Here is a 25367-nt window from a genome sequence, read left to right as displayed (position 1 = left end):
GGATTCATAATTTTTAGCTTGAAAGAGAAACATATATGTGATTTCTTGCATACCTAGATATTTATTGTAAAATAATTTATATTTGTCAATATGTATATGTATATCCAATATCCAAATATCAATTTTGAACTTAATTTCCCTTTTCACTTTCTATTATTTTCCATGGTTTAGATATTTCAGCATGAATGTGTATTATTTTTAATCATTATAATAAAATAAATAGTTCAAATCATTTTAATTTTAGTGAGAAAATTATAAATGATACAATATACTGTTTAGAAAACAATGAAATTAGATATAGTGATGTACACCTTTAATACCAGTGCTTGGGAGACAGAAGCAGGAATATGCCTGTGAATTACTGGAAGTCTGGTCTATATAGAAAGTTTCAGGACAGCCAGGACTACATAGTGATATGTGGACGCTAGAAAACTAAGCCTATGACTATGTCCTACTGGGTATGGAGCTGGTGAGAACTAGTATTTGACATATCCTTACAGATTCCTTCATCTAACTTGCTTGTGGAAAGAGATTTTTGAGCACCTGTATGCACAAAGAAGATACATTGTCTCAGTCTGTTGAACTTTACATGCAGCTAGTATTGTTTGGGTTTGAACCCTAACAGAAGGCTTATAAAGTAGCAAGAAAGGTTAATTATAGCCTATATCAAATGGACTTATTAGATAATTATAGAATTTCATCTGAAAGTGTCTGAACACTGTTTGTTAACCAAATATGAATATTTTCATCACAAAGAAATGATCAACATGTGAGAACACAAATGTATCACCAGATGTAAGCATTATGCTATTTACTACATGTAAAATTATAACAAAATATAAGACATAGAACATACATGCATCAAATGCAACATTGAGAACATTCCATCAGTTTTTAAATTTTTTATTTATTATTGTGTATGTTGCATTGTGGGGTTTGTCACAGTATATAAGTTGAGGTCAGAAGACCAATTTGAGGAGTTTGTTTTCTCCTACCACATTTATGTTAGTTTCTGGGATTGAGCTTAGGTAACCAGGACAAATAGTATTTTTTATCCACTGTGACATCTTGCTATCCTTCTTTGAATCTTCAGTGTTTCTTGTAGCCTAGACTTCAGTCATACTCATTACAAAGCTGTATTAATTACTTTTCTGTTGCTGTGATAAAGCAGGACAAAAGCATCTTACAAAAGAAAAAGTCACGTGGCTTACAGCTTCAAAGGGATTGTCCATAAGTGAGAGAAAGTCATGATAACATATAGCAGAACAGGAAGCAGGGAGATCACATCTCCCAACAAAAGCACAATCAAGGAGAGCAACTGGAGGTAGGGTGAGGACATAAACTTTAAAGCTCACCCACAGTGATTCACTTCCACAAAGATTGCACCCTTCTATAGCTCTTCAAATAGCACCACCAACTGGGGACCAAGTGTTCAAATGCTCAATCCTATGGGGAATATTTTTCATTCAAACCCATCACAGTAGCCAAATCTAGCTTTGAACTCATAATACCTCTTGTCTCTACCTCTCAAATGCTGGGATTAATATTCTATCCACCATGCCTGGCTTACATAATTTGATTTTACATATTTATTTGAAAATGTGGAATAATGCTCTTGTACCCTATAATGATTTGGCACTTGCATTGGTTTACTAAAATGCCAATTGGCCAGTAGCCAGGCAGGAAGTATAGGTTGGAAGACTAGACTTGAAGAATTCTGGGAAGAGGAAAAGCTTAGTCTGCAGTCACCACCCAAACACAGAGGAAGCAAGATGAAAATACTGCACTGAGAAAAAGTACCAAGCCACATGGCTAAACATAGATAAGAATTATGGATTAATTTAAGTTTTAAGAGATAGTTAGTAATAATCCTGAGCTAATAGGTCAACCAGTTTATAATTAATATAAGCCTCTGTATGTTTTGTTGGGACTGAATAGCTTCAGGACCAGGTAAGAAAGCAACTTCTGTTTACTAAATGGTGCCAAACATTTAATAAGAATTTCCACATAAAGCCTTGGAAAGCTTTTAAAAAAGGATTCTAGACAGATAAGAACAGAGTCAAGTGCAGCTTATTGGTAACTGTCGTTTTTCTGGTAGGCTTTGTTTGATAGAGGCAAGAAGAGGTGTGGTTCCTTTAAGAGAGTTTCATGACTCAGTATTAGCAGCAAAAACAAAGCAGCTCTTTTAAGAGGTTCTGCCACCAAACACTTAAATGTTTTTTATGGACCTAGAAACTCTACTGAGCTGTGGAAAAAAAACAACATGGCATGAAGCTAGAATTTTGAGGAAGTCAAGAAGTGGAGCAGATCCAACCACCAAAACTGTGGCTTTAATGTTAGCCACATTGGTAGCAAATTAAAGGTTCATATGGTCAGAAAAAGAGACATATTCAGTAAAGACACATTCTGATGAAAAAAAAACTCTAAAAAGTTTACAGTGTGTTTAAAATATATGTAGCCTTGGGAGATAAAAGAAAAAGGATAGAGATATTCTTAAAAAATGGAAAAAGAATATGATTGTGCTGGCACATGCCTTTAATCCCTTCATTTGGGAGGCAGAGGCAGGCAGATCTCAGTGAGTTCAAAGCCAGCAAGGTCTACAGAGTGAGCTCCAGTACAACCAAAGATACACAGAGAAACCCTGTCTCAAAAAAACCAAAAAAAAAAATAAAAATAAATAAAAGAAATATAGTAAAAAATATTAAAGCCATGGAAAGATGCAAAATATACAGAGAATCTGGATACCATATGTTATTGTGTTGTATTTGAATTGCTGGACTACTGAGAAAGGAGCAACAGCTGCTAAAAGAAATTTGATTACAAATACTGCCAGATTAATTCAACATATATATGTTTAAAATGTATTGACTTCAAATTTTAAGATAAAAGATATGCTACTTTGGAAAAAGGTTTTGCTTTTGTTTCCACAGAAAATAAGAAGCAGCAGATTCATTCTGGCTTAAGAAAAATCAGGTTTGATTGAGAAAGACCCCTTCAAAAATCCCCCATAGGAGCAGATGGCTCAGATGATCTAATGTTTCAGAGAACATCTGTTGCAGTTTCCTCTTAGTTCTACATCCAGACCAGCCTCAAGACTGCTGGCTGAGATGATCCAGACTCACAAAATATGCCAGTCATGACTTGATCATAATCCTAAATTTTCTTTGGGTACCCATAAGATTACCAAGAAGCTGAAAAGTAATCAATTTTTTCCAGCAATAGGGGCAATGATTAATGGAAAATCATATGAAGAAAATTCTGGAACCACGGGTTCTCAATTCTCATGATTTTATGGATAAATATAAAATTCAAATATCTATATAGTTTTATTTTTGAAATTTAACGTATGTATGTTGATACTCACAAAATTCTTTAATACTGACTTTGAAAGCTGATTTCTCGGTCTTCCTAAAAACATACTTATATTCACTTAATTGAGGATACTAGTTTGCTAAGTTTTAGTGTGTATGTTTGCATGAATACATGCACGTACATGAATTCCTAGAAGAAATAGATCAAACAGGTATAATTCCTATTGCCTTGTCCTTTTATGGTCTTTCACTAGAATTTGCCTTGTCCATTTTAAATGTTAATGATCCAGGAAATATATATTCATATTTGCTAAATGGTCTATCAGGATATAAAAACTGAACTACTCTCATTTACGTTTGAAACTTTAAGTTTAGACAATTTAAAATAGCAGATAGAGTATATGTTAGGAAGTGAACACAGGACTATGATTTCTCTGCATTGTGTTTTGGCTCATAGTAGGATGGAATTAGCATTGTTGTTATTGTTGGACTAGCAGAACTCTGAAAATATTTTTGGCCTATACATTGTTCTTTCAATCTCTAGTCTTTTCTACACCTGTACATTTGAGAAAATGTTACCTGCAGATGTCTTTTTAAAAAGTATAGTTTAGCATCTATTATAGTTTTATGTAAATAAATTTTCACATAATTTGGAGATTATTATAGAATTGCATAAAAGTCATGGGAACCTCCAAATATCTGTACTGTAGATATTTTAAATTATAATCAAAATAATAAACTGAAAAATTATGATAGCAGTGCATTTTCATTTGCTTATCAAATTGAAGTAATTTCCCCCACTGTCTCACAGAAGACCTAACTCTAGTATGTATATCCTTTCTATACATTAACAGTATGAAAATGTGTAAAAATAAAAATCTTATAAGAGTTCTAGGAACTATGGTTCCATCTTTACAATTTTAAAATAATTTACTATTTAGTTTTTTTGTATTGTTTATACATATAAGCACACATGGAGGTCAGAGGAAACCAGATATCCTCTATTACTCTCCACTTCATTCCCTTGATATATACTCTCTCATTGAACTTGAAACTTGCTGCAGCTGGCTAACAATCTCCAGGGAATCTACCTCTCACAGTTGTGTCCACTTCTGCATAAATAGATGCTAAAGGTTTGAATTCTGATTTGTTTTTAGGACAACATTTCTCTGTGTAGCTCTGGCTGTCCTAGAATTCCCTCTGTAGACCAGGCTGGTCTTGAACTTACAGAGATCTGCCAGACTCTGCCTCCCAAACACTGGGATTAAGGCATATGCCTCCACACCTGAATTCCAATTTTAATACTTGCAAATCCAAATGTTCTTACCACCCCTAGTCTGCTGTTAATCTATATAATCCTAACTGTACACTTGTTCTGCTTGTACCAGCATCTTGGTATACAAGCAGCTTTTCCTTAATTGCAGTATGTAGTCCATACTAGAAAGAAGTGAACTCAGTATTCTTCCACTTTGACACATGAAGGAGTGTGTAACAGGGTTGTGCCATGTATTTTCTCAGTTTAACTATTACTTTTCCTCTAAGGATAAGAAAAAGATTTGAATATTATGTATTATATCTCCATCTATCCGCCTAACACACTGTGCATATATATTCACATATTTATTTAAACTTCTGCTTTTATAGCTAATTAATGCCACCAAAGAGCAAACATGTGAATACAATTAACTTAGGAACTTATTCGAGAAGTTTGTAGGGGAGGGGAGGTTGCACAGCTCAGATTCAATCAGATTAGCAGAAACATTGTGGGTGAGACATGTTCAGCACAATATTTCCAATTGTGTTAAAACCGTACTTAGTTGTAGGAGCTGGCTAATCACAAAATGTTTTCAATTATTTCTTTTCTTTTTTTTTTAGTAATTTTATTAAATTATAAAAGTTTCCATTTCTGCCCCTCCTCCCACCACCCTCCCACTCCCCCCACTCCCTCTCCTCCTCCCTCTCCATCCCTAAGAGCAGTCAGGGTTTCCTGCCCAGTGGGAAGTTGAAGTTCCTCCCGCCTCCCTTCAGGTTCAGGAAGGTGAGTGTCCAGACGGACTGGATCCGCAAAATCCAGTATATGCAGAGGAAACAAGTCCCAGTGCCATTGTCAATGGCTTTTCAGAAAGACTCCAGGCCAGCCACATTCAGAGAATCTGGTTGGATTGCGTCCTCGTTCAGTCCCAGTCCAACTGGCCTTGGTAAACTCTCATTAGATCCGTCCCCTTGTATCAGTGGTTGATCGCATCCCTCGCAGTCCTGATTTCCTTTTTCATTTTCTTCCTCCTTCTGCTCCTCATTTGGGCCTTGGGGGGCTCAGTCCGGTGCTCCAATGTGGGTCTCCGTCTGTATTGCCATCCATCGTGGGATGAAGGTTCTCTCTGATCTTGCCTTCTTTGCTCACGTTCTCTTTCCTTCTGCTTCTCGTTTGGACCTAGGGAGTTAAGTCCAGTGTTCCAATGTGGGTCTCTGTCTCTATCTCCATCCATTGCCAGATGAAGGTTCTGGGACTCTTGTCTATTTCCAATCTCCAGGCAGATAGCTGCATGATTTTCATCAGGTTCACCTTCTTATTTAGCTTCTCTAGGATCACGACTCAAAGACCTTTAATTATAGTTAGAATCCACATATGAGTGAATACATACCATATTCCTCTTTTTGGGTCTGGCTTACCTCACTCAGTAAAGCGTTTTCTATTTCCATCCATTTGCATGCAAAATTCAAGATGACCTTAAGTGTCTTTTGGCCATTCGAAGTTCATCTGTTGTGAATTCTCTGTTCAGTTCAGTACCCCATTTTTTAATTGGGTAAATTAGAGTTTTAGTGTCTAGTTTCTTGAGTTCTTTGTATATTTTGGAGATCAGACCTTTGTCTGATGGAGGGTTTGTGAAGATCTTCTCCCAGTCGGAAGGGAGCCTTTTGGTCTTACTGACACTGTCCTTTGCTTTACAGAAGCTTCTCAGTATCAGTAGGTCCCATTTATTCATTGCTTCTCTTATTGTCTGCGCTCCTGGGGTTCTGATTAGGAACTGGTCTCCTGTGCCTATATCTTGTAGACTACTTCCCACTTTCTCTTCTATCAGGTTCAAAGTGGTCGGATTAATGTTGATGTCTTTAATCCATTTGGACCTGTGTTTGGGCATGGTGTTAGATATGGATCTATTTTTATTCTTCTACAGGTTGACATCCAGTTATGCCAGCACCATTTGTTAAAGATGCTTTCCTTCTTCCATTGTATACCTTTAGCTCCCTTGTCGAAAATTAGGTGTTCATAGGTTTGTGGGTTAGTATCCAGGTCTTCTATTCGATTCCATAGGTCGACTTCTCTGTTCTTATGCCAATACCAAGCTGTTTTCAATACTGTAGCTCTATAATAGAGTTTGAAGTCAGGGATGCTAATGCCTCCAGAAGTTCTTTTATTGTATAAGATTGTTTTGGCTATCCTGGGTTTTTTGTTTTGCCATATAAACTTGATTATTGTTCTCTAAAGGTCTGTGAAGAAGTTTGATGGGATTTTGATGGGGATTGCATTGAATCTATAGATTGCTTTTGGTAGAATTGCCATTTTTACTATGTTGATTCTCCCAATCCAAGAGCCGGGGAGGTCTATCCATTTTCTGGTATTCTCCTCAATTTCTTTCTTCAAGAACTTAAAGTTCTTGTCAAATAGGTATTTCACTTCCTTGGTTAGAGTTACCCCAAGATATTTTATGCTATTTGTGGCTATCATGAAAGGTGATGTTTCTCTGATTTCCATCTCTGCTTCATTATCCTTTGTGTATAGGAGGGCAACCAGTTTTTTGAAGTTGATCTTGTATCCTGCCACATTACTAAAGGTGTTTATCAATTGCAGAAGTTCTTTGTTAGAGTTTTTGGGGTCGCTTATGTACACTATCATATCGTCTGCAAATAACAAAAGTTTAACTTCATCCTTTCCAATTTGAATCCCGTTGATCCCCTTATGTTGTCTTATTGCTATTTCTAGAACTTCAAGCACTATATTGAAGAGGTATGGAGAGAGTGGTCAGCCTTGTCGTGTTCCTGATTTTAGTGGAATGGCTTTGAGTTTCTCTCCGTTCAATTTGATGTTAGCTGTCGGCTTACTATATATTACTTTTATTATATTTAGGTATGATCCTCGTATACCCAATCTCTCCAACACCTTTATCATAAATGGGTGTTGAATTTTGTCAAATGCTTTTTCAGCATCCAATGAAATGATCATATCGTTTTTTCTTTCAGTTTATTTATATGATGGATTACATTGATAGATTTGCGTAAGTTGAACCAGACCTGCATCTCTGGGATGAAGCCCACTTGATCATAATGGATAATTTTTCTAAGGTGTTCTTGGATTCAGTTTGCCAGCATTTTATTGAGAATTTTTGTATCAATGTTCATGAGTGAGATTGGCCTGTAATTCTCTTTCTTGGTTGTGTCTTTGTGTGGTTTTGGTATCAGGGTAACTGTAGCTTCATAAAAAGAGTTTGGCAATGATTCTTCTGTTTCTATATTGTGAAATACATTAAGGAGTATAGGTATTAGCTCTTCCTGGAAGTTCTGGTAGAATTCTGCATTGAAACCATCTGGTCCTGGGCTTTTTTTGGTGGGGAGGTTTTTGATAACAGGTTCTAATTCTTCGCGACTAACAGGTCTATTTAGATTGTTCACTTGGTCTTGATTTAACTTTGGTAAATGGTATTTATCTAAAAACCAATCCATTTCTTGTACATTTTCCAACTTTGTGGCATATAAACTCTCGTAGTAAGATCTAATGATTCTCTGAATTTCCTCTGTGTCTGTGGTTATGTCCCCCTTTTCAATTCTGATCTTATTAATTTGCATGTTCTCTCTCTGCCATTTGATTAGTTTGGCTAGGGGTTTGTCAATCTTTTTAATTTTCTCCAAGAACCAACTTTTTGTTTCACTGATTTTTTTTAATTGTTTTCTGTGTTTCTATTTTGCTGATTTCAGCCCTCAGTTTGATTATTTCCAAACTTCTACTCCTCCTGCGAGAGTCTGCTTCTTTTTTTTCCAGAGCTTTTAGGTGTGCTGTTAAGTCTCCAATATATGCTTTCTCCGTTTTCTTTAATTGGGCACTTAGTGCTATGAACTTTCCTCTTAGAACTGCTTTCATTGTGTCCCATAGGTTTGAGTATGTTTTGTCTTTATTTTCATTAAATTCAAGGGAGACTTTAATTTCTTTCTTTATTTCTTCCTTGACCCAAGGATGATTCAGTAGTTGACTGTTCAACTTCCACGTGTTTGTAGGCTTTCTGGTATTCGAATTGTTATTGAATTCTAACTTTATTCCATGATGATACAACAAGACACAGGTGATTACTAATATTTTTTTGTATCTGTGGAAGTTTGCTTTGTTACCGAGTATGTGGTCAATTTTCGAGAAGGTTCCATGAGCTGCAGAGAAGAAGGTATATTCTTTCCTTTTTGGGTAGAATGTTCTATAGATATCTGTTAAGTCCATTTGATTCATTACCTCTAGCAATTCTCTAATTTCTCTGTTGAGTTTCCGTTTGATTGATCTGTCCATTGGTGAGAGAGGTGTGTTGAAGTCTCCTACTATTAGTGTGTGTGGTTTGATGACTGCCTTGAGTTCTAAAAGTTTTTCTTTTACATAAGTGGGTGCTTTTATATTAGGGGCATAGATATTCAGGATTGAGACTTCCTCCTGATGAATTGTTCCTGTTATGAGTATGAAATGTCCATCTCGATCTCTTCTGATTGATTTTAGTTTGAAGTCAATTTTGTTAGATATTAGAATGGCTACACCTGCTTGTTTCTTAGGTCCGTTTGCTTGGAAAACCTTTTCCCAATCCTTTACTCTGAGTAGATGTCTATCTTTGTGGTTTAGTTGTGTTTCTTGTAAACAGCAGAATGTTGGATCCTGTTTTCTTATCCAGTCTCTAAGTCTGTGCTTTTTTATAGGTGAGTTGAGTCCATTAATATTAAGTGATATTAATGGCCAGTGGTTGTTGATTCCGTTTATTATTTGTGTGTATGTGTGTGTGTGTGTGTGTAGTAGAGTTTGTGTGTTTCTCTTCTTTGAGTTGTGGTTGTGAAGGGTCGCTAGATGTCTGGGTTATTGTAGACAGTGATGGCAATGTTGGATTCCTTGGGTTGCGATTTTCCTTCTATTACTTTCTGTAAGGCTGGATTTGTGGCTACGAATTGTTTAAATTTATTTTTATCCTTTAATATTTTGTTTTCTCCATTGATAGTGAACAATAGCTTGGCTGGGTATAGTATTCTGGGTTTGCATCCATGGTCTCTTAGTTTCTGTAGTACCTCTATCCAGGATCTTCTGGCTTTCATGGTTTCCATAGAGAAGTCTGGTGTAAGCCTGATAGGTTTACCTTTATAAGCCACTTGACCTTTTTCCTTTGCAGCTCTTAATATTCTTTCTTTACTCTGAATGTTTTGTGTTTTGATTATTATATGGCGAGGGGACTTTTTTTTTTTTGATCCAGTCTATTCGGTGTTCTGTATGCTTCTTGAACCTTCATAGGAATATCGTTCTTTAGATTGGGAAAGTTTTCTTCTATAATTTTGTTAAATATATTTTCTGGGCCTTTGATCTGCAGTTCTTCTCCTTCTTCAATCCCTATTATTTTTAAATTTGTTTTTTTTTATTGTGTCCCAGATTTCCTGAATGTTTTGTGAAGAGAATTTGTTGGATTTGCCGTTTTCTTTGACCAGAGCATTTATTTTCTCTATGGTATCTTCAGAATCTGAGATTCGTTCTTCTATGTCTTGTATTCTATTGGTTGTGCTTGATTCTGTAGTCTCCGTTCATTTACCTAGGTTTTCCATATCCAGCCGGTTCTCATTTTGTGCTTTCTTCATTGCCTCCATTTCAGTTTTCAATTCTTGGACTGTTTCCTTTACTTGTTTGATTGTTTTTTCTTGATTTCTCAGGGTCTCATTCATGGATTTACTTATTTCTTCAAACTTTTTGTTATACTTCTCATCCAATTTTTTAAGGGAGTTATTCATATCCTGTTTAAGGGACTCTATTGCTTTCATAATGACACTTTTTTCCACTTCTTCTGTGTTAGAGTGTTCCAGTCCTTCTGTTGTAGGGTCGTTGGGATCTAGTGTTTTCATGTTGTTTTTCAGATTGTTGGAGGAGGTCTTGCCTTGGCGTCTGCCTATCTCTTCGTTCAAATGCTCTCTATTGGAACTTCTGGTAGTGGGTCAGGTTCCCTTGTTGGGCAGGGAATTCACTGATAGAATGCCTACCTTTCCTCAGGAAGGCTATTGAAGCACAGGCACTCCCTCTTTCCGGGATGCGCCTACAGAGCAGGCCCAGCGTGCAAGGCAGCTGAGCTGGGGAAATTTTATGGCCCCAGTGGGAAGGGAGAAATATAGGAATTTGTACCTGGATGGAAGCTGGGATGGCAGGCGGGAGAGCTTAGCAGGGTGGAACCAGCACTGCAGGGTGACCTGGGTGTCTGTGGGGTCGGGGAAAGTCTGAGCTCCTCCTCGCCGGGCCCCTGCTGCCGGCCAGAAGCAAACTCACCCCTCCGATGGCCCTTTGGATGGAAGCTGCAATTATTTCATTTTTTAACTTCAATTGTTTTTTATTAAAAATTTCCACCTCCTCCACACCTCCCATTTTTCTCTCCCTCCCCCCACTCTCCTCCTCCTCCCTCTCCAGTCCAAAGAGCAGTCAGGGCTCCCTGCCCTGTGGGAAGTCCAAGGTCCTCCCCCCTCCATTCATGTCTAGGAAGGTGTACATGCAAACAGACTAGGCTCCCACAAAGCCAGTACATGCAGTAGGTTCAAAACCCAGTGTCTTTGTCCTTGGCTTCTCAGTCAGCCCTCATTGTCTGCCACGTTAGAAGAGTCATGTTTGATCCCATGGTTTTTCAGTCCCAGTCCAGCTGGCCTTGGGGAGCTCCCATTAGATCAGTCCCACAGTCTCAGTGGGTGGGAACAACCCTCACACTTCTTCCTTGCTCATGTTCTCCCTCCTTCTGCTCATCATTTAGACCTTGGGAGCTCAATTCAGTGCTCCAATGTGGGTCTATGTCTCTATCTCCATCCATCACCAGATGGAGGTTCTATGGTGATATGCAAGATATTCATCATAATGGCTATAGGATAGGGCCATGTCAGGCTCCCTCTCCTCAGCTGCCCAAGGAACTAGCTGGGGACATCTCCATGGACACCTGGGAACCCTTATAGAGTCAAGTCTCTTGCCAACCCTAAAATGGCTCCCTTAATTAAGATATATACTTCCCTGCTCCCATATCCACCCTTCCTCCATCCCAACCATCACATTCTCCCAAGCTCTCCCCATCCTCCCCTTCTCACTTTTCTCTCTCCATTCCCCCTTACCCCCACCCCACCACCACCCCCAAGTTTCCAATTCTTGTCTGGGAATCTTGTCTATTTCCAATATCTAAGAGGATAACTATATGTTTTTCTTTGGGTTCACCTTCTTATTTAGCTTCCCTAGGATCACGAGTTATAGGCTCAATGTCCTTTATTTATGGTTAGAATCCACTTATGAGTGAGTACATACCATATTCATCTTTTGGGGTCTGAGTTACCTCACTCAGGATAGTGTTTTCTATTTCCATCCATTTGCATACAAAATTCAAGATGTCAGTGTTTTTTACCGCTGAATAGTACTCTAATGCGTATATATTCTTCACTTTCTTTATTCATTCTTCCATTTCAGGGCATCTAGGTTGTTTCCAGTTTCTGGCTATTACAAATAATGCTGCTATGAACATAGTTGAACAGATGCTTTTGTAGTATGATAGGGCATATCTTGGGTATATTCCCAAGAGTGGTACTGCTGGATCCTGGGGTAGTTTGATCCCGAATTTCCTGAGAAACCACCACACTGATTTCCAAAGTGTTTGCACAGGTTTGCATTCCCACCAACAATGGATGAGTGTATCCCTTACTCCACATCCTCTCCAGCAAAGGCCAAGAAAGCTGGCATTTCAAAATGGCACAGCTTTTTTTCCTGCTAACGATGAACCAGAAAAACCTTTCTTAAAGGAGCTGCATCAAGTCGCCAGCTAGAAAAACAAATGCGGCTAAACTTTGTTTTTTTGTGTCTAGAGTTCCTTTCTAAGCCCTCTCAGGTTTTACATCGATTTAGTCCACCATGTTGGCACACCAATTTGTAGGAAGGGAAGAGACTCTTGTTCTTCTCTGCCACCCAGCTAGTTTAGCTCCAAAATAACCACACAGAAACCATAGTTATTTAAATCTCTCCTTGGCCCATAGTTCTAGCTTCTTATTGACTAACTTTTACATATTATTTAATCCATTTCTATTACTCTGTATATCACTACATGGCTGTGGCTTACCGGGTAATGTTCCCAGCATCTGTCTCCACTTGTGGCTCCAAGGCTCCTTTCTTACTCCGACTTCCTTCTCCCATGCTGTAGGCCAGGCCAGTTTCTTTATTCATTAACCAATAAAAGTAACACATGAACAAAAGCACCTTCCACACCATGTCTTTTTGCCCTCTCGTTTGTTTTTAAATATATATGTGACATATGTGTATGTGTTTGACAGTATACCTCCTGGCGCTTACATGTGAAAGACCAAATTTGGTATCTGGCAGTTTCTACAGAACTCCACTTTATATGGTGACAAAAGTTCTCTTGCTAAACTCAGCAATTATTATTTGCACTAGTCCTGGCTAGCTAGCTTGCTCCAAGGATTTTGTCTCTGCCTCTCTTACTTAGGAATACAGAGGTAACCACTCATGTCCTTCAAGCTTTATATAGGTTCTAGGTATGTGAACTTCAAGCTTCACCCACTCAGATATCTCCCCAGACCCCACGATATATTTATAGCCACAGTGTGAAGTTCAGACTCACTGTTTTCTACAGGCAAGCTTTTTCTCTGATCTTTGTTAACCCTTTCTTGACAACCAATATATAGGATCCTCTTTAGGCTTCGAGGTCCCCAGACTCTTATCCCTAACTGAATCTCAGTGAACAGTAAAATTTGGTCAAGACAAACTTGTATTCCAAAGTCTTTCTTATTATGAAAGTGTTTCTTCATGCTCTCATGGGAGGAGACATAATATCCATTTTCAGGAAGTATTTTAGAGGATTAACATTGTCAAGATGTTCAATGGCATCCTTCATTTAAACAACTGTCTGCAATGAGGGACCTTGTTTTGACTAGTTGAAATCTACAGGAAGTTGATTTTCTGCATTCCCTTATCCTAATAGCATATCAAAATGGAAAAGGAATATTAAATAGAATTTTGTCACTCACTATCCCAAATTTACATTTTAAAAAACTGAAAATAATTTAAAAGCAGTTTAACCTTTTCTAAACTATACTGCAGTTTTAAACACTGCATAGATGCCTAAATGCATCTTCATTTCTTTAAAAATTTTTATTTTTATTTTTATCTGCATGTGTGTCTGTGTATTATCTGTATGTCTAATAGCACTGGAGGGGAGAAGAGGGTGCTGTATCCTCTGGAAATGGATTTACAGCCATCTGTGAACAACCATGTATGTGATGGGACTCACTTGAACCTGAGTGCTTTGGAAAAGCAACCAGTGCTCTTAGTCCACTGACTCATACGCATCCCCAGCTATTGACAGCCTTCTCCTATTAGTTTTAGATCAAATTCATTTAAAAAAGCACAATTCATCTGCTATTGCAGTTGTTATAGTTTGAACATAAAGGAATTATTAAAATTCCTTATAGAAAATATTAACCCAGGAGTACTTTTTGGAAGGTAGTATTTTTCAATCATGACATTTCAAAAACATTGAAATGACTGATTAAAAACTTAGTTATTAAATTTAATTTCTCTCTAGCTTTAATGTGCTTACATAATTCCATATTATTAATTCAGGTTCAAGAAATGTGAATAAATCAGTTATACAATTCCTCTTTACTTTTTAGTGGGAAAAAAGCCAAAGAAAAATGTGGCATGTGCATGACCAAGGGCTCATAGGGAAAAAAAAAGAAAGAAAGGAACCATGGTTTCTTATTTTACTTTATTTTGGAGCACAAATATTTTTTAAAATTTTAAAACAAAATATCTAATATTCAGAATTAAATTGATGAAAAATTTTTAAAAGTCTAACAATGTTTGGAACAGAAATAAGATCTTACAAGACTACTAATTTTTCACCAAAGTCAGGCAATTCCTTAGTTAATTGTGAGACAACAAAGGAAGCCGATTATACTCCAATAATCATGTAATCTTATGAGGGTATCAGGATGGAGCAAAACAAGGTAATAGGAATAGGGGTAAAGGTGGAGAGGAAATAGAAATACTTATTCTAAAACACTGCAAACAGAAGGCAAACAAAAACATACTTCTCAAGCTGATTTTTCAGAGTCCCATGTACTGAAGTGATATCCTGTTTCAGGTGGTGGCCTCTGGATGTCAATTAAGATGTCTGATACTGTGGATCTTCTTGGTTTTGGTTTTCTTCTGCCTCGGAAGTACTGGAAGAGTCATTGATATCTGCTTCTCCACCTTCATTTCTAATACCTCTCCAACTGCACTGGTAATTTGTCTTGTCAGGTGACTCATGAGGAACCAAAGCATGTGGTTGTCAAACAGGGAAGTGTGGTGCAAGCTAAAATTATCTTGCTTTAGCTTATTAATTTTAACCAATTTCTTTAACCCAGTAAGATCTGTGGAAGATCCAGCTATGGGAGCCCAGATCTTGACATCGTGGTCTAGGCCACTGGATGCCAGCACAGGTAGGTAAGGACGAGGATCAATACATTTTATTGTTCCTCCTTTATCTGCCTCCAAGAACTGAACAATCTGGGATGATGACTTTTCCCAGATGAAGATGTGCTCACAATCGCTACCACTCATCACAAATTCACTTCTGGGGCCATAGAAATTTACACATTTCACTGTGGCATTATTTCTGTGTCCTTTATATCTCTTAGCATACTCGGCTCTGTCACTATCATAAGAGTTGAAAATGTAAATGTCTTCATCATTGTAGCTAGTCAGGACCTCTGAGCCATCATAACTATACATTAGAGAGGTGATGTATGATGGATAATCAGTGTTTATGAGGTGATGAGGACAGAATTTTTTGAGAACTGCATTGTTCACATTCTCATGAATTTTCCTCTGGTCATAAATTCTCACAAACTGATTTTGCCCAGCTACAGCAAACTGGTAGAAGTTGGAAGGATTCACAAAGATTGTATATAGTCCCACTTTCTGACCATCTTCTTTGGTTACCACTATCTTCCAAGCTGGGCGTGCTTTTCTGAGGTCAATACTGAAAACAACTGCATCTTCACCTGATGTTAAGAAACTAAAAGGGGAGTGTGGCTCTAAAGCCAATGTATGAGATGCTCCCTCATGCTTCACCAAACACTTAGTCATCCGGGTGCCTGGCAGAGCAGAGAGGTGTGCAATGCGTACCTGTCCATCACGGCCACACATGGCCAAGATGGCATCACTACAATTAGGAAGGAATGCAACCTGTAAGACATTATTTTTGAGGTCACTATGAAAGTTCAGTACTTGTCGCTGATGAAGCCAGTCCCAAAGGATCACTTTTAGGTCATTACTGCCACTTGCCAGCAGGGTGCCATGTTGGCTAAAATGCACAGTGTTCACAAACCCAGCATGGCCTTCAAAAACATATTGTCGCAAGAAACGCTGCACAAATACTCTTGCCCCACAGGCCTCATACACAAAGCGGGCACTTGAACCCAGCTGCCTATCACGAAGGGCATTAAGGACTTTCCATCGAGGTCTCGGAAGAGGAGATGTCTCTAAAGCCATCCAATCATCCATTGAATTGTCTTCTTCAATATCATATTGCTCACTGCTGTCCTCACTGGACTCACTAGACTCACTGGACTGTCCACGCATTTCAGACATCTCCTCATCCACAACTTGACCAGGCTCCAACTCACGGTGATAGTGGTGGAACTGCCTCCGCACTCCCTTCTCATGCAAAACCTCACCAGGCTCCAACTCATAGTGGCGGTGATAGAACTGGACTTGCATTCCCTCCTCATCCACAACCTCACCAGGCTCCAACTCACGGTGGTAGTTGTAGAACTGGCTCCGCACTCCCTTCTCATGCAAAACCTCACCAGGCTCCAACTCACAGTGGCGGTGATAGAACTGGACTTGCATTCCCTCCTCATCCACAACCTCACCAGGCTCCAACTCATAGTGGTGGTGATAGAACTGGCCTTGCATTCCCTCCTCATCCACAACCTCACCAGGCTCCAACTCATAGTGGCGGTGATAGAATTGGCCTTGCATTCCCTCCTCATCCACAACCTCACCAGGCTCCAACTCATAGTGGCGGTGATAGAACTGGCCTTTCACTCCCTCCTCATCCACAACCTCACCAGGCTCCAGGTCTTGGGGGTAAAATAGGCATCCCACAATCTCACCTTCCTCCATCTCTTGTTGGCTGGAGGAGTTTTCCCCACTGCTGATAGAACTGTCAGAGTCCTCCATGTCTGGACCGCTGGAGTCATTGTCATCACGGTACTCGTCATCCTCTTTGTCACCATCGCAACCCTGGTCACCGTTTCCAGGATCTCTGAGGTCAGTACCTTGAGGGCTGGAAACATTGCTATTTCCGGCGCCAGCAACATTGCTGCTAGGACTCGTTTCTAGACCATTGGTTTTGGTATCAGAAACTGTCTCTGTGTCTGCTAAGGCACCAGCAGTCTCACCCAAGCAGTGGAGCAGGCTTTTATTCACAAATTTCTCCACCACGCCTGAATTGCTCTTTTGGGACATTTCGAAGGCTTTTTGTTCTAGTGGGTGTGAACTGCAGAAATCACTAACCACTAGGACTTCAGGAAGGCCGTTAGGCTCACAGTCAATCGCAAGGAACTACCACTAGGACTTCGGGAAGACCATTAGGCTCAGCGTCAACCACAAGGAACTGGAGAAGGGGAGACAAACCAACGGACAGAAGTGAGAAGCGGCAGGCTGACCACAAGGCCTCGGGTAAAATGTGAAACAGAAAAAAAGGGGGGGGGGACCGGAAACAGCTTACTGACAAAAAGGATGTGTGTTACGGTAGCTGGTGAAGTTCAGAAAGTGTCATATCTTATCTCACCTATCTCGATATTTTAGGGCGGCTTGGGCGCCTTGGGTGCCTTGGATGGCTGGTTTTTGTTTCGTTTTTTTTCTTTTCTTTCTTTCCTATTTTCTTTATTATCCAGTTTAAAAGCTCTGCTTTGACAGAAATGAGACTGTGCCATGTGTAATTGATGTGTGTTACGGCAGCTGTTGAAGTTCAGAAAACATCAAATAGTATGTCACCTACTTCGTTATCTTAGGGCCGCTTGAGTGGCTTGGGCGGCTGGTTTTTGTTACTTTCTTACGTTTCTTTCCTTTTTTTCCCCTTTTTTATCTAGTTTAAGAGCTCTTCTTAGACAGGAATGAGACTACTCCATGTGCTACTTACTCTTTTATTTTTTTTTAATTAGATTCATTTGTGGCAAGTGGATGGTGAATGTATGCAGTAGGAGGACAACTTGAAGGAATCCAGTTCTCATGTAAGTTCAGGATTAGGAGATTGATCTAATAATGCCAGATTGGCTGCATGCACCTTTACTGTCTGTACCATATTTTAAAATGTCCACGGAAAATTCTTATGAATATTACAACTTGGTACACTTGTAAAATACACTTAGCAGTGAAATATCAATGAAAATAGATCCTCTTAAGCAAAATAGTTTCATAAATCTTTCAGTGTTTTATTTGAAATAATTGTTGAGTATTAAATGAGAATAAAATCAGGAGCTGTTAAGATCAATTGAGAACTCCACAGCTGGTGATTTTGTAACATAAAAGAATCTTTAGCTACTTAAAGATTTTGAGAAAACCTTGCAAACATTTATCTGGCAAAAACTGTATACTGCTTATCAGAAAATAACAGTATAGCTAATTGATTTTCAAACAAGCACTTTTAGTTCGGTCAGATTTTAGATTATATATTACACACAATTTATCACTGAAAATTCCATTTTTATCTGAAACTTGAGATTAAGTCATGTCCCCTGTACTTCTTTCAGGATTGCTTAGTGACCAGGTTGAAATTAACTGATATATTTAAAGTGGACATGAGCATAAATAACTGATATACCAGCTTAAGATAGAACTACATCCTCTTTCTTTCTAGACTAGAGAGGGAGGGGGAGGTGGGGAGGGGAAGGGAAAAGGGAGTCGGGGAGGAGTTGGAAATTTTTAATAAATAAATAAATAAATAAATAAATTTAAAAAAATAAAAGAGAAATTGGAAGCTCTAAATATTGTTCAGTACTTAAGAATACTTGTTTTTGTAGAGGATTTAGATTTAGTACTTAGCACTTATATGGCAGCTCACAAACTATCTGTAACTCAGTGCAGTATGACCAGTGAATGCCTCTCTCCCTTCTTTCTCAATCCAAAAGGGGCTGAAAACCCTTTCAAAACCCCCATATATCTAGAGTGAGTATATTTACAGTAGGTTGGACTGAACATGAATTCTCTGAAACATATATTTCTAGACTTCAAAAATATCACTGTTAAAAATTACACATAGTCAGAATGGGAAATGATAGACATACACATCTGAGGTGACATTTGTTATGGCCATTAGAATTAGAAGAAGCCATAGGCAATTAAGCAATCAATGTTGAGCATCATGGGAATTTTAAGTTTTGCCTTTTACTAGTGTTACGGGAAAATTTTTGAATATTTTGAACAATCAATATTGTTTCTTGTTTCAAAATAATTTCATTAGCTGTTTTGTGTAAAAATAGCGCAGTTTGGAAATGAGTAATAACTCTTGTTTTAATCCGTATGAGAAAATTGTTCATTTAAATTATAGCGGGTAATGGTGCAGATGGTAAATAAAAATGATTTGGAATAAAATTTAAATAGGAAATTCAAGCATTTCTTGATGAGTTGAAGGCAATTGTATGGTGAATTATTTAGACCAGTGATATTATGGTGTGGGGCAGTACATGTTACACAGCTGAGGTCTGAGGCAACCTCTCCACGAACTCATGAATATGATACCAGAAATATGAACCTATGATATTCATTCTCCTCATTCTGCTCTGCTGCTTGTGCTGCTAATGGTGATATAACAGGGAATGAGAAAAATCCAGATGGGTTAATGGTAAAAAAGGCAAGTTCTGAATGATTCTTAAATATCTGGCAGATTTTTTAAGTATGGGAATGTAGTAAGCAAATAACTAAATTCAAATGAAGTCCAAATTAGTTTTCTAGTCAAAAATTATAGAGAGTGATGAGTTTGTGGGTTAAAAGTGTATATTCTATGGGATTGTTACAAGAATAAAATATGTCAGGCTAATTTTGAAATTATCAATCAAAGAAATAAATGAGTAACTGATCTGTCCCAAAGTGTTTAGCCTTTCAAGAGACAGTCATTTCTGAAAGATAATATTATACTTCTCATGTAATAGGCAAATGTACTCTTCTTTCATGTAAATGAGGCACACTGGTAAATCAAACAATTAGATATGAAATGCATACTAAGATTAGTATGAACATCTTTCATTAAGTGTTACTAAAACTTACATTTAAATATGTTTTCTATATTTTAGAAATAAATATTCCAAGTTTTCAACTGTCAAGAAAAACAGACTTTCACTTGTAAACAAGACAGGTAAAAAAAGTCCTAAAACAAAGTTGATTGATTATAATCAAACTATAATATTTGAATTATTAACTGAGAGTCTCACTAAAACAGGTTTACAGAAAATATTATTAGTATTTGTTTTGGGTTAGTGTCAATGTGTATAGTAGTTTCCAGAAAATCATTTGAATATAACAATGAAGGAAGTAAAGAGTGCATCAGACAGTCTCAACCTGAATATTTTGTTGTGTCTTTGTGTATACTACTGTATTCCTGCCTCATCTTCACCTTGTTTCAGTTCCTTTTCTGGTAGGATCCAGGAAAGTGGGAGATAATTAAAAATGAACAGGTGAGTACCTGTTACCACCTGTGTGGGAATAAAGAAAGTCTTTGTGTGAATGAAGCAAAGAGTAAGTGTACACTGCTTAAGACAAATCAAAGTCATAATTGAATATGATTTATTGCACAGGTTCTCAACCTTTTACAACTGAAGACCTCATTATACTCAAACTTCATTGAGTATTCTAAAACATAATTGCTGTGGATTTTTTCTAGTGATATTTGTCATTATTAGAAATAAAAGCTGAAAATTGTTTAAATATTTATTACTGTATTTAGAATAATAAATGCATTGCATATTACCATAAGCAGTATATAGTTTATGAAAGATATTTAATGTTTCCTAAACAAAATATATTTAATGAGGAGATCTGCATTGTTTTTGACCATCTTGTATGTTTTAATATCTGGTTTAATTGAAAACATTTGAATTCTCATATTTGTTTCTTCATGCAATCTGTTTCTACACAAGTTATGCAGTCATAACAAGTTATATATGACTGGAAATTTTGAGTGTAAAATGTGAGAAGGTAGAAGTTAAAAAAATGACATTTTACTATTATCAAAAAATAATTTTGGCCCTGATGTCCATTAAAATGTTTTTAGAGAGTTCTTACAATAATGTTCCCATGCATACTTGGACAATCAAAATGAATATAGAAAAACTGCATTTAAGTAGTAGTTGATATATAAATAATTCATACCTGATCACATTGGTATGTTGCAAATTACATTCTCTGGACAGCAAATAAGTTGGAGGAATTCAAGGCTAGATGTTTGGAAAATAATTATATATGAACAATTTATCACATTCTATGTGAACGGATTGATATATAGATGCATTTATAATCAAGATGATGTTTTGTGCCTCCTTTTAACCTCAATTCAAGTGTAATTTATATTAAAGCAAGTACTACTGTTTTTTTTTTTGCTTTGTGTGTTTTTTATTTGTTTTGTTGTTCAATTTAGGGCTTGAACTCCAAACTGTATTCCTTATTCGTGCAATTCAAGGGTACTATCATTTGGCTATTATAAATATTCTAGTATCAATTTTAAACTTTGTGTGTATATGTGTGTGTGTGAGTGTGTATGCATGTGGTGTGTAGGCCTGTATGTATGTGGGAGATTGTCATGTGCACACCAAAATTAGAGGGCATCCAGTGTCCTTTTTTATCATCCTCCAAATTATTCTTATAAAACAGGATCCTTTACTAAACCCGGAGCATGGATGGTGATCAGTAAGCCACGGTGATTCATCTATCAGTGCCTTCTTTTACACAAATTCAGGCCATCATGTTTGCTTAAGAGGAAATACCCACTGTGATATTTCCTTATTCACCCCAGGGACCACTTTTGATTCATTTCTTAACTATAGTTTTTGACATCAAGTAAAAATTTGTAGAAAACAAAGGAAAGAATCAACTAACTTGCTATCAGAGTAGAGCAGGTAAATGATGGTTTAATGATGTATTTAATGAAAGCGAGAACAAAGAAGTACATAAAAACTCAATTTTTTTATTGAGTTTATTTTTTATTAAGTACATAAAACTCAATCATTCAATTAATTTTGATTAGTTAAAAATAACATTATCTGAGTATTAGACAAGGGCCTTTGAGGGAAAGGTGACAGACAACACCATGTTTACCATCTACTTATAGTGGGTGATCATGGTTCATGGAAAGTTGAGAATGGAGTGAAATCTGATGGGGTAGTTTCTGTGTTCACTTTGAATACTATGGATTTCTGTTCTTTGTGAGAATTGAGCTTCTCTTGGTACTTTAGGGTTTAAAGTTATATAACTGTCTTAATTAATAAAACCAAGATCACACTATATTCTAATATTTTCTTTCAATACTTTAATATTTTATTGTTTATTATTAATACTTTTGATGTTTTAGTGTTTGTTTTTAATATCCTAGTGTTTTAAATGTTTAGTAAGAATTCTTATATGGTTGTTAGCCGTTCTATTAGTAAGTACAACTTTGCCCCAACCAATTGGGATTAATTTCTCTGCAGCACACTGGATGTTATTTTGTATTCAGATTCACTTTAGTATACTCATAGATTCCTTCTAGAAAGTGAAAATTGCATTATCGTTACAGTTGTGTGAAGGAATTTTCTGATATAATTATTCAAATGCATACATACTAGAAAGTATGGAGGGCAGGAGATGGAGTATTGTGAAATATTATTTTCTGGACATGGCATTTATTTGTACTCATGAAGTCACAGCAAATTTAGATTGGTTTTCTTCACAAAACCTGCACAAAATCAAGTCTGGGAAAATTCCACTGTAGATGGTATATATTCTCCTACCCTTCCATTTAGTAAGATGCTATTGAGAGTTGATAATTGCTAAGGGAAAGAGAATCATTCTTTATTGAAGATGCGGCCATTTATAAGGTTACTATGCTCCAGTGAATGTCCCCTAATCCATGCAACATTGATTGGACTTACCTGATTGTTAAAAAACAACAACAACAACAACAACAACAACAACAAAACAGCATGAGTTTGGAAGACAGATATGCTGAGAAGTTACAGAGAGAGGGGAAAATCGGAGATGCACCTGATCATATTTCATTGTGTACATTGATGAAATTCTGAAGAATAAAGAAAACATTTTAAAAAGAAAACATACAAAAATTAGTGGTCTATTTGAACTGAGTGAATGTTCCATCACCATCCTCTTACTTCACAAGCTGCAGTTTGAGTTAATGAATATCTGAAAGCGTGGATCTTAATAATTCACCATTCATTATATAGATACCATGAGATTAGAAATAAAGAAAAAAATCATGTCGACTATATTATGAGCACATTGAAATAAGATCAAAAGGTAACAAAGCAATCTGACTTCATATTTTCAGTAGAGTATCCCCAAAAGACAGAAAAGAATACTTTAAACAATAGAAAGGATTTGGTTTTCATGTCCTTTATCGCTGCACATGTATCCATCTGGTTAGGGTTGTTTTTTTTTTTTTTTATCAAGTACTTGTCTATTTAGCATAATAGCTTTATATTTTATTTTCACAGAACTCTACAGGCTTAATTGTTGTTCCATCCCTAGGGGATGTAAATCATTTTAAAGTTAAAAAGGGAAGCATCTGCATAGATAGAAAATAGCAGTTACTTCATTATGATTACTCTATTTGTTTTGCTTTTAATTATTCCAAAGTGTATCAATATCTCAAAAAAGAATGACTACCACCTGCTATAAAGAATGAATGGAGCCCTTTATCTCTAACTATTTTGATCACTTCCAATAAGAAATAGCTTTTTAAATACATACTGCACATTTTTCTTGGTTGCACAGTTTAGTGAATTCCAGGTTGTAACATTTAAAAATGTAAAACTATTAAAAACTATATCTTTCTTGACTTTTCAGAGATTATTATGCATTAAACTAATCTCACAATCAGGATAGAATATTGACTATTAGTGCATTCAATAATATTTTATAATGTAAATAACAATAACATCACTTCTACGTTAAGGATGTATATGGCCAAAATTTATGGTAATGGGCAAAATAAAGCTTCAATAATAAACAGGAAATAAAGCACCTCTAAGATAAAATACATTTGTAAAAGTTTTATTGAATTTTACTCAGTTCTGCTTGTATGTGTGCATGTGTTGCATTGGTCAGAATGTGCATGTGGAAGTCAGAGAACAACCAACAATACCAGTCTTTTTACCACCATGGAAGGCCTGAGGTTTGAATTTAGGTCCTCAGACTTAGCTTTGCAGTTGATGCCTCGCCTTCACTTGCTGGTCCATCTCACTGGCACTAATATACTTTCTTTTACCTTGACCAATGCATAGTTAAACAATTGGTTTTAAAAGTAGCTAAAGGTATATTGTATCACACAGATCTTGTTCGAGGAGGTAACACTTTTTTTTCCTTCTATTTAGGAGCTTGGACTGAGTTCTGCAGAATATAAATAGAAGAACTATATTGCATTATTTCATAAAACAGTTGATAAAATGTAATCTTAAAGTATAAGACAACGTAACATATTTACTTGTATACCTTCTAAACAGGCTCCAAAGTTACTCTTTTAAAAAACCAACAAATATGGCACTCATACTGTGAAATCCTTTGGAATAGTTTTTTATGATATTTTTCTGTGATAGTCATTTGAAAACCTAATGATCATTTAGAGTATAAAAGTTTAGGCGAACTATTTTTTTTTAAAAAAATCTTCCTTTGAGTTCCACCATTTACAACGCAGCAGGAAAGTCATGTCATTAAAATAACTTTTATTCATTACCAAGTACATTGTAATGAAGTTATAACCAGGGCTAAGGACATAACTCAGTAAAATGCTTTCCTTGCTAGCAGGGCCTATATGTGATCTCCAGATACCATGAAAAGAAACCAAGCAAAGTGGTGGGGATTTGTAATGTAAGTGCTGTGTGGCCATCAACTGGTAGGCCTCTGAGGCTTGGTGGACAGATAGCCTAGACTAGTCAATAAGTTCCATGAAAATGAGAGCCCCTGTCTCAAAAATAAGGATGCCACCTGAGGAACTCTGAGTTTGATCTCTGCCCTTTACAGATAGGAGTTCGAATGAACACACACTTGCACACATGTTCATTAATAGCTGCTTTTCTTCCTGTGTCTGGTGATACACACATATAATGCCAGCAATTAGAATGCAGAGGTAGATTAAACTTGTGAATTATAGGCCAGCCTCACCTATGCCAAGATTTCTAGACCAACCATACATTACACAGTGTGGTCCCATTTCATCAACTTTTTCCTTTGTGAGTGTAATATGTTCTAGTAAAATTAGCAAATAGCTAGTTTACTGAATTACTTTGTAATTACTGCTAGAGTAAAAGGAGTGTTTTTACTTATTTTTCTTAGCAAAAATTAAATCATTTCTACACTCCATAATGGTTCAAACTCAATTTCCAGGTAGTTTACCATAGCTTTCAATAATAGAAAAAAGTAAACAATGGTTATTATTCCCTAAAATGATAGGTAGAATTTTTTATTAAATTATGGTATTATATATGAAAAATATTTAATGATTGATTCAGTGTCAAATTCATACAAAAACCTTCTTTTACTGTATAGGTCATCAT

General features: G+C 36.8%; 1 pseudogene; it reads right to left on the bottom strand.

The window, feature by feature from the left end:
* Positions 1–14575: 14575 nt before the first annotated feature.
* On the bottom strand, positions 14576–17277 carry LOC125410340 (DDB1- and CUL4-associated factor 8 pseudogene; annotated as a pseudogene).
* Between the last annotated feature and the right edge of the window lie 8090 nt (positions 17278–25367).

The sequence above is a fragment of the Myodes glareolus genome, chromosome X (genome assembly GCF_982192425.1).
Source record: "Myodes glareolus chromosome X, mMyoGla1.1, whole genome shotgun sequence".
Classification (NCBI taxonomy): domain Eukaryota; kingdom Metazoa; phylum Chordata; class Mammalia; order Rodentia; family Cricetidae; genus Myodes; species Myodes glareolus.
Note: the sequence above shows the minus strand (reverse complement) of the source record. Positions and strands in the feature narration are given on the sequence as shown.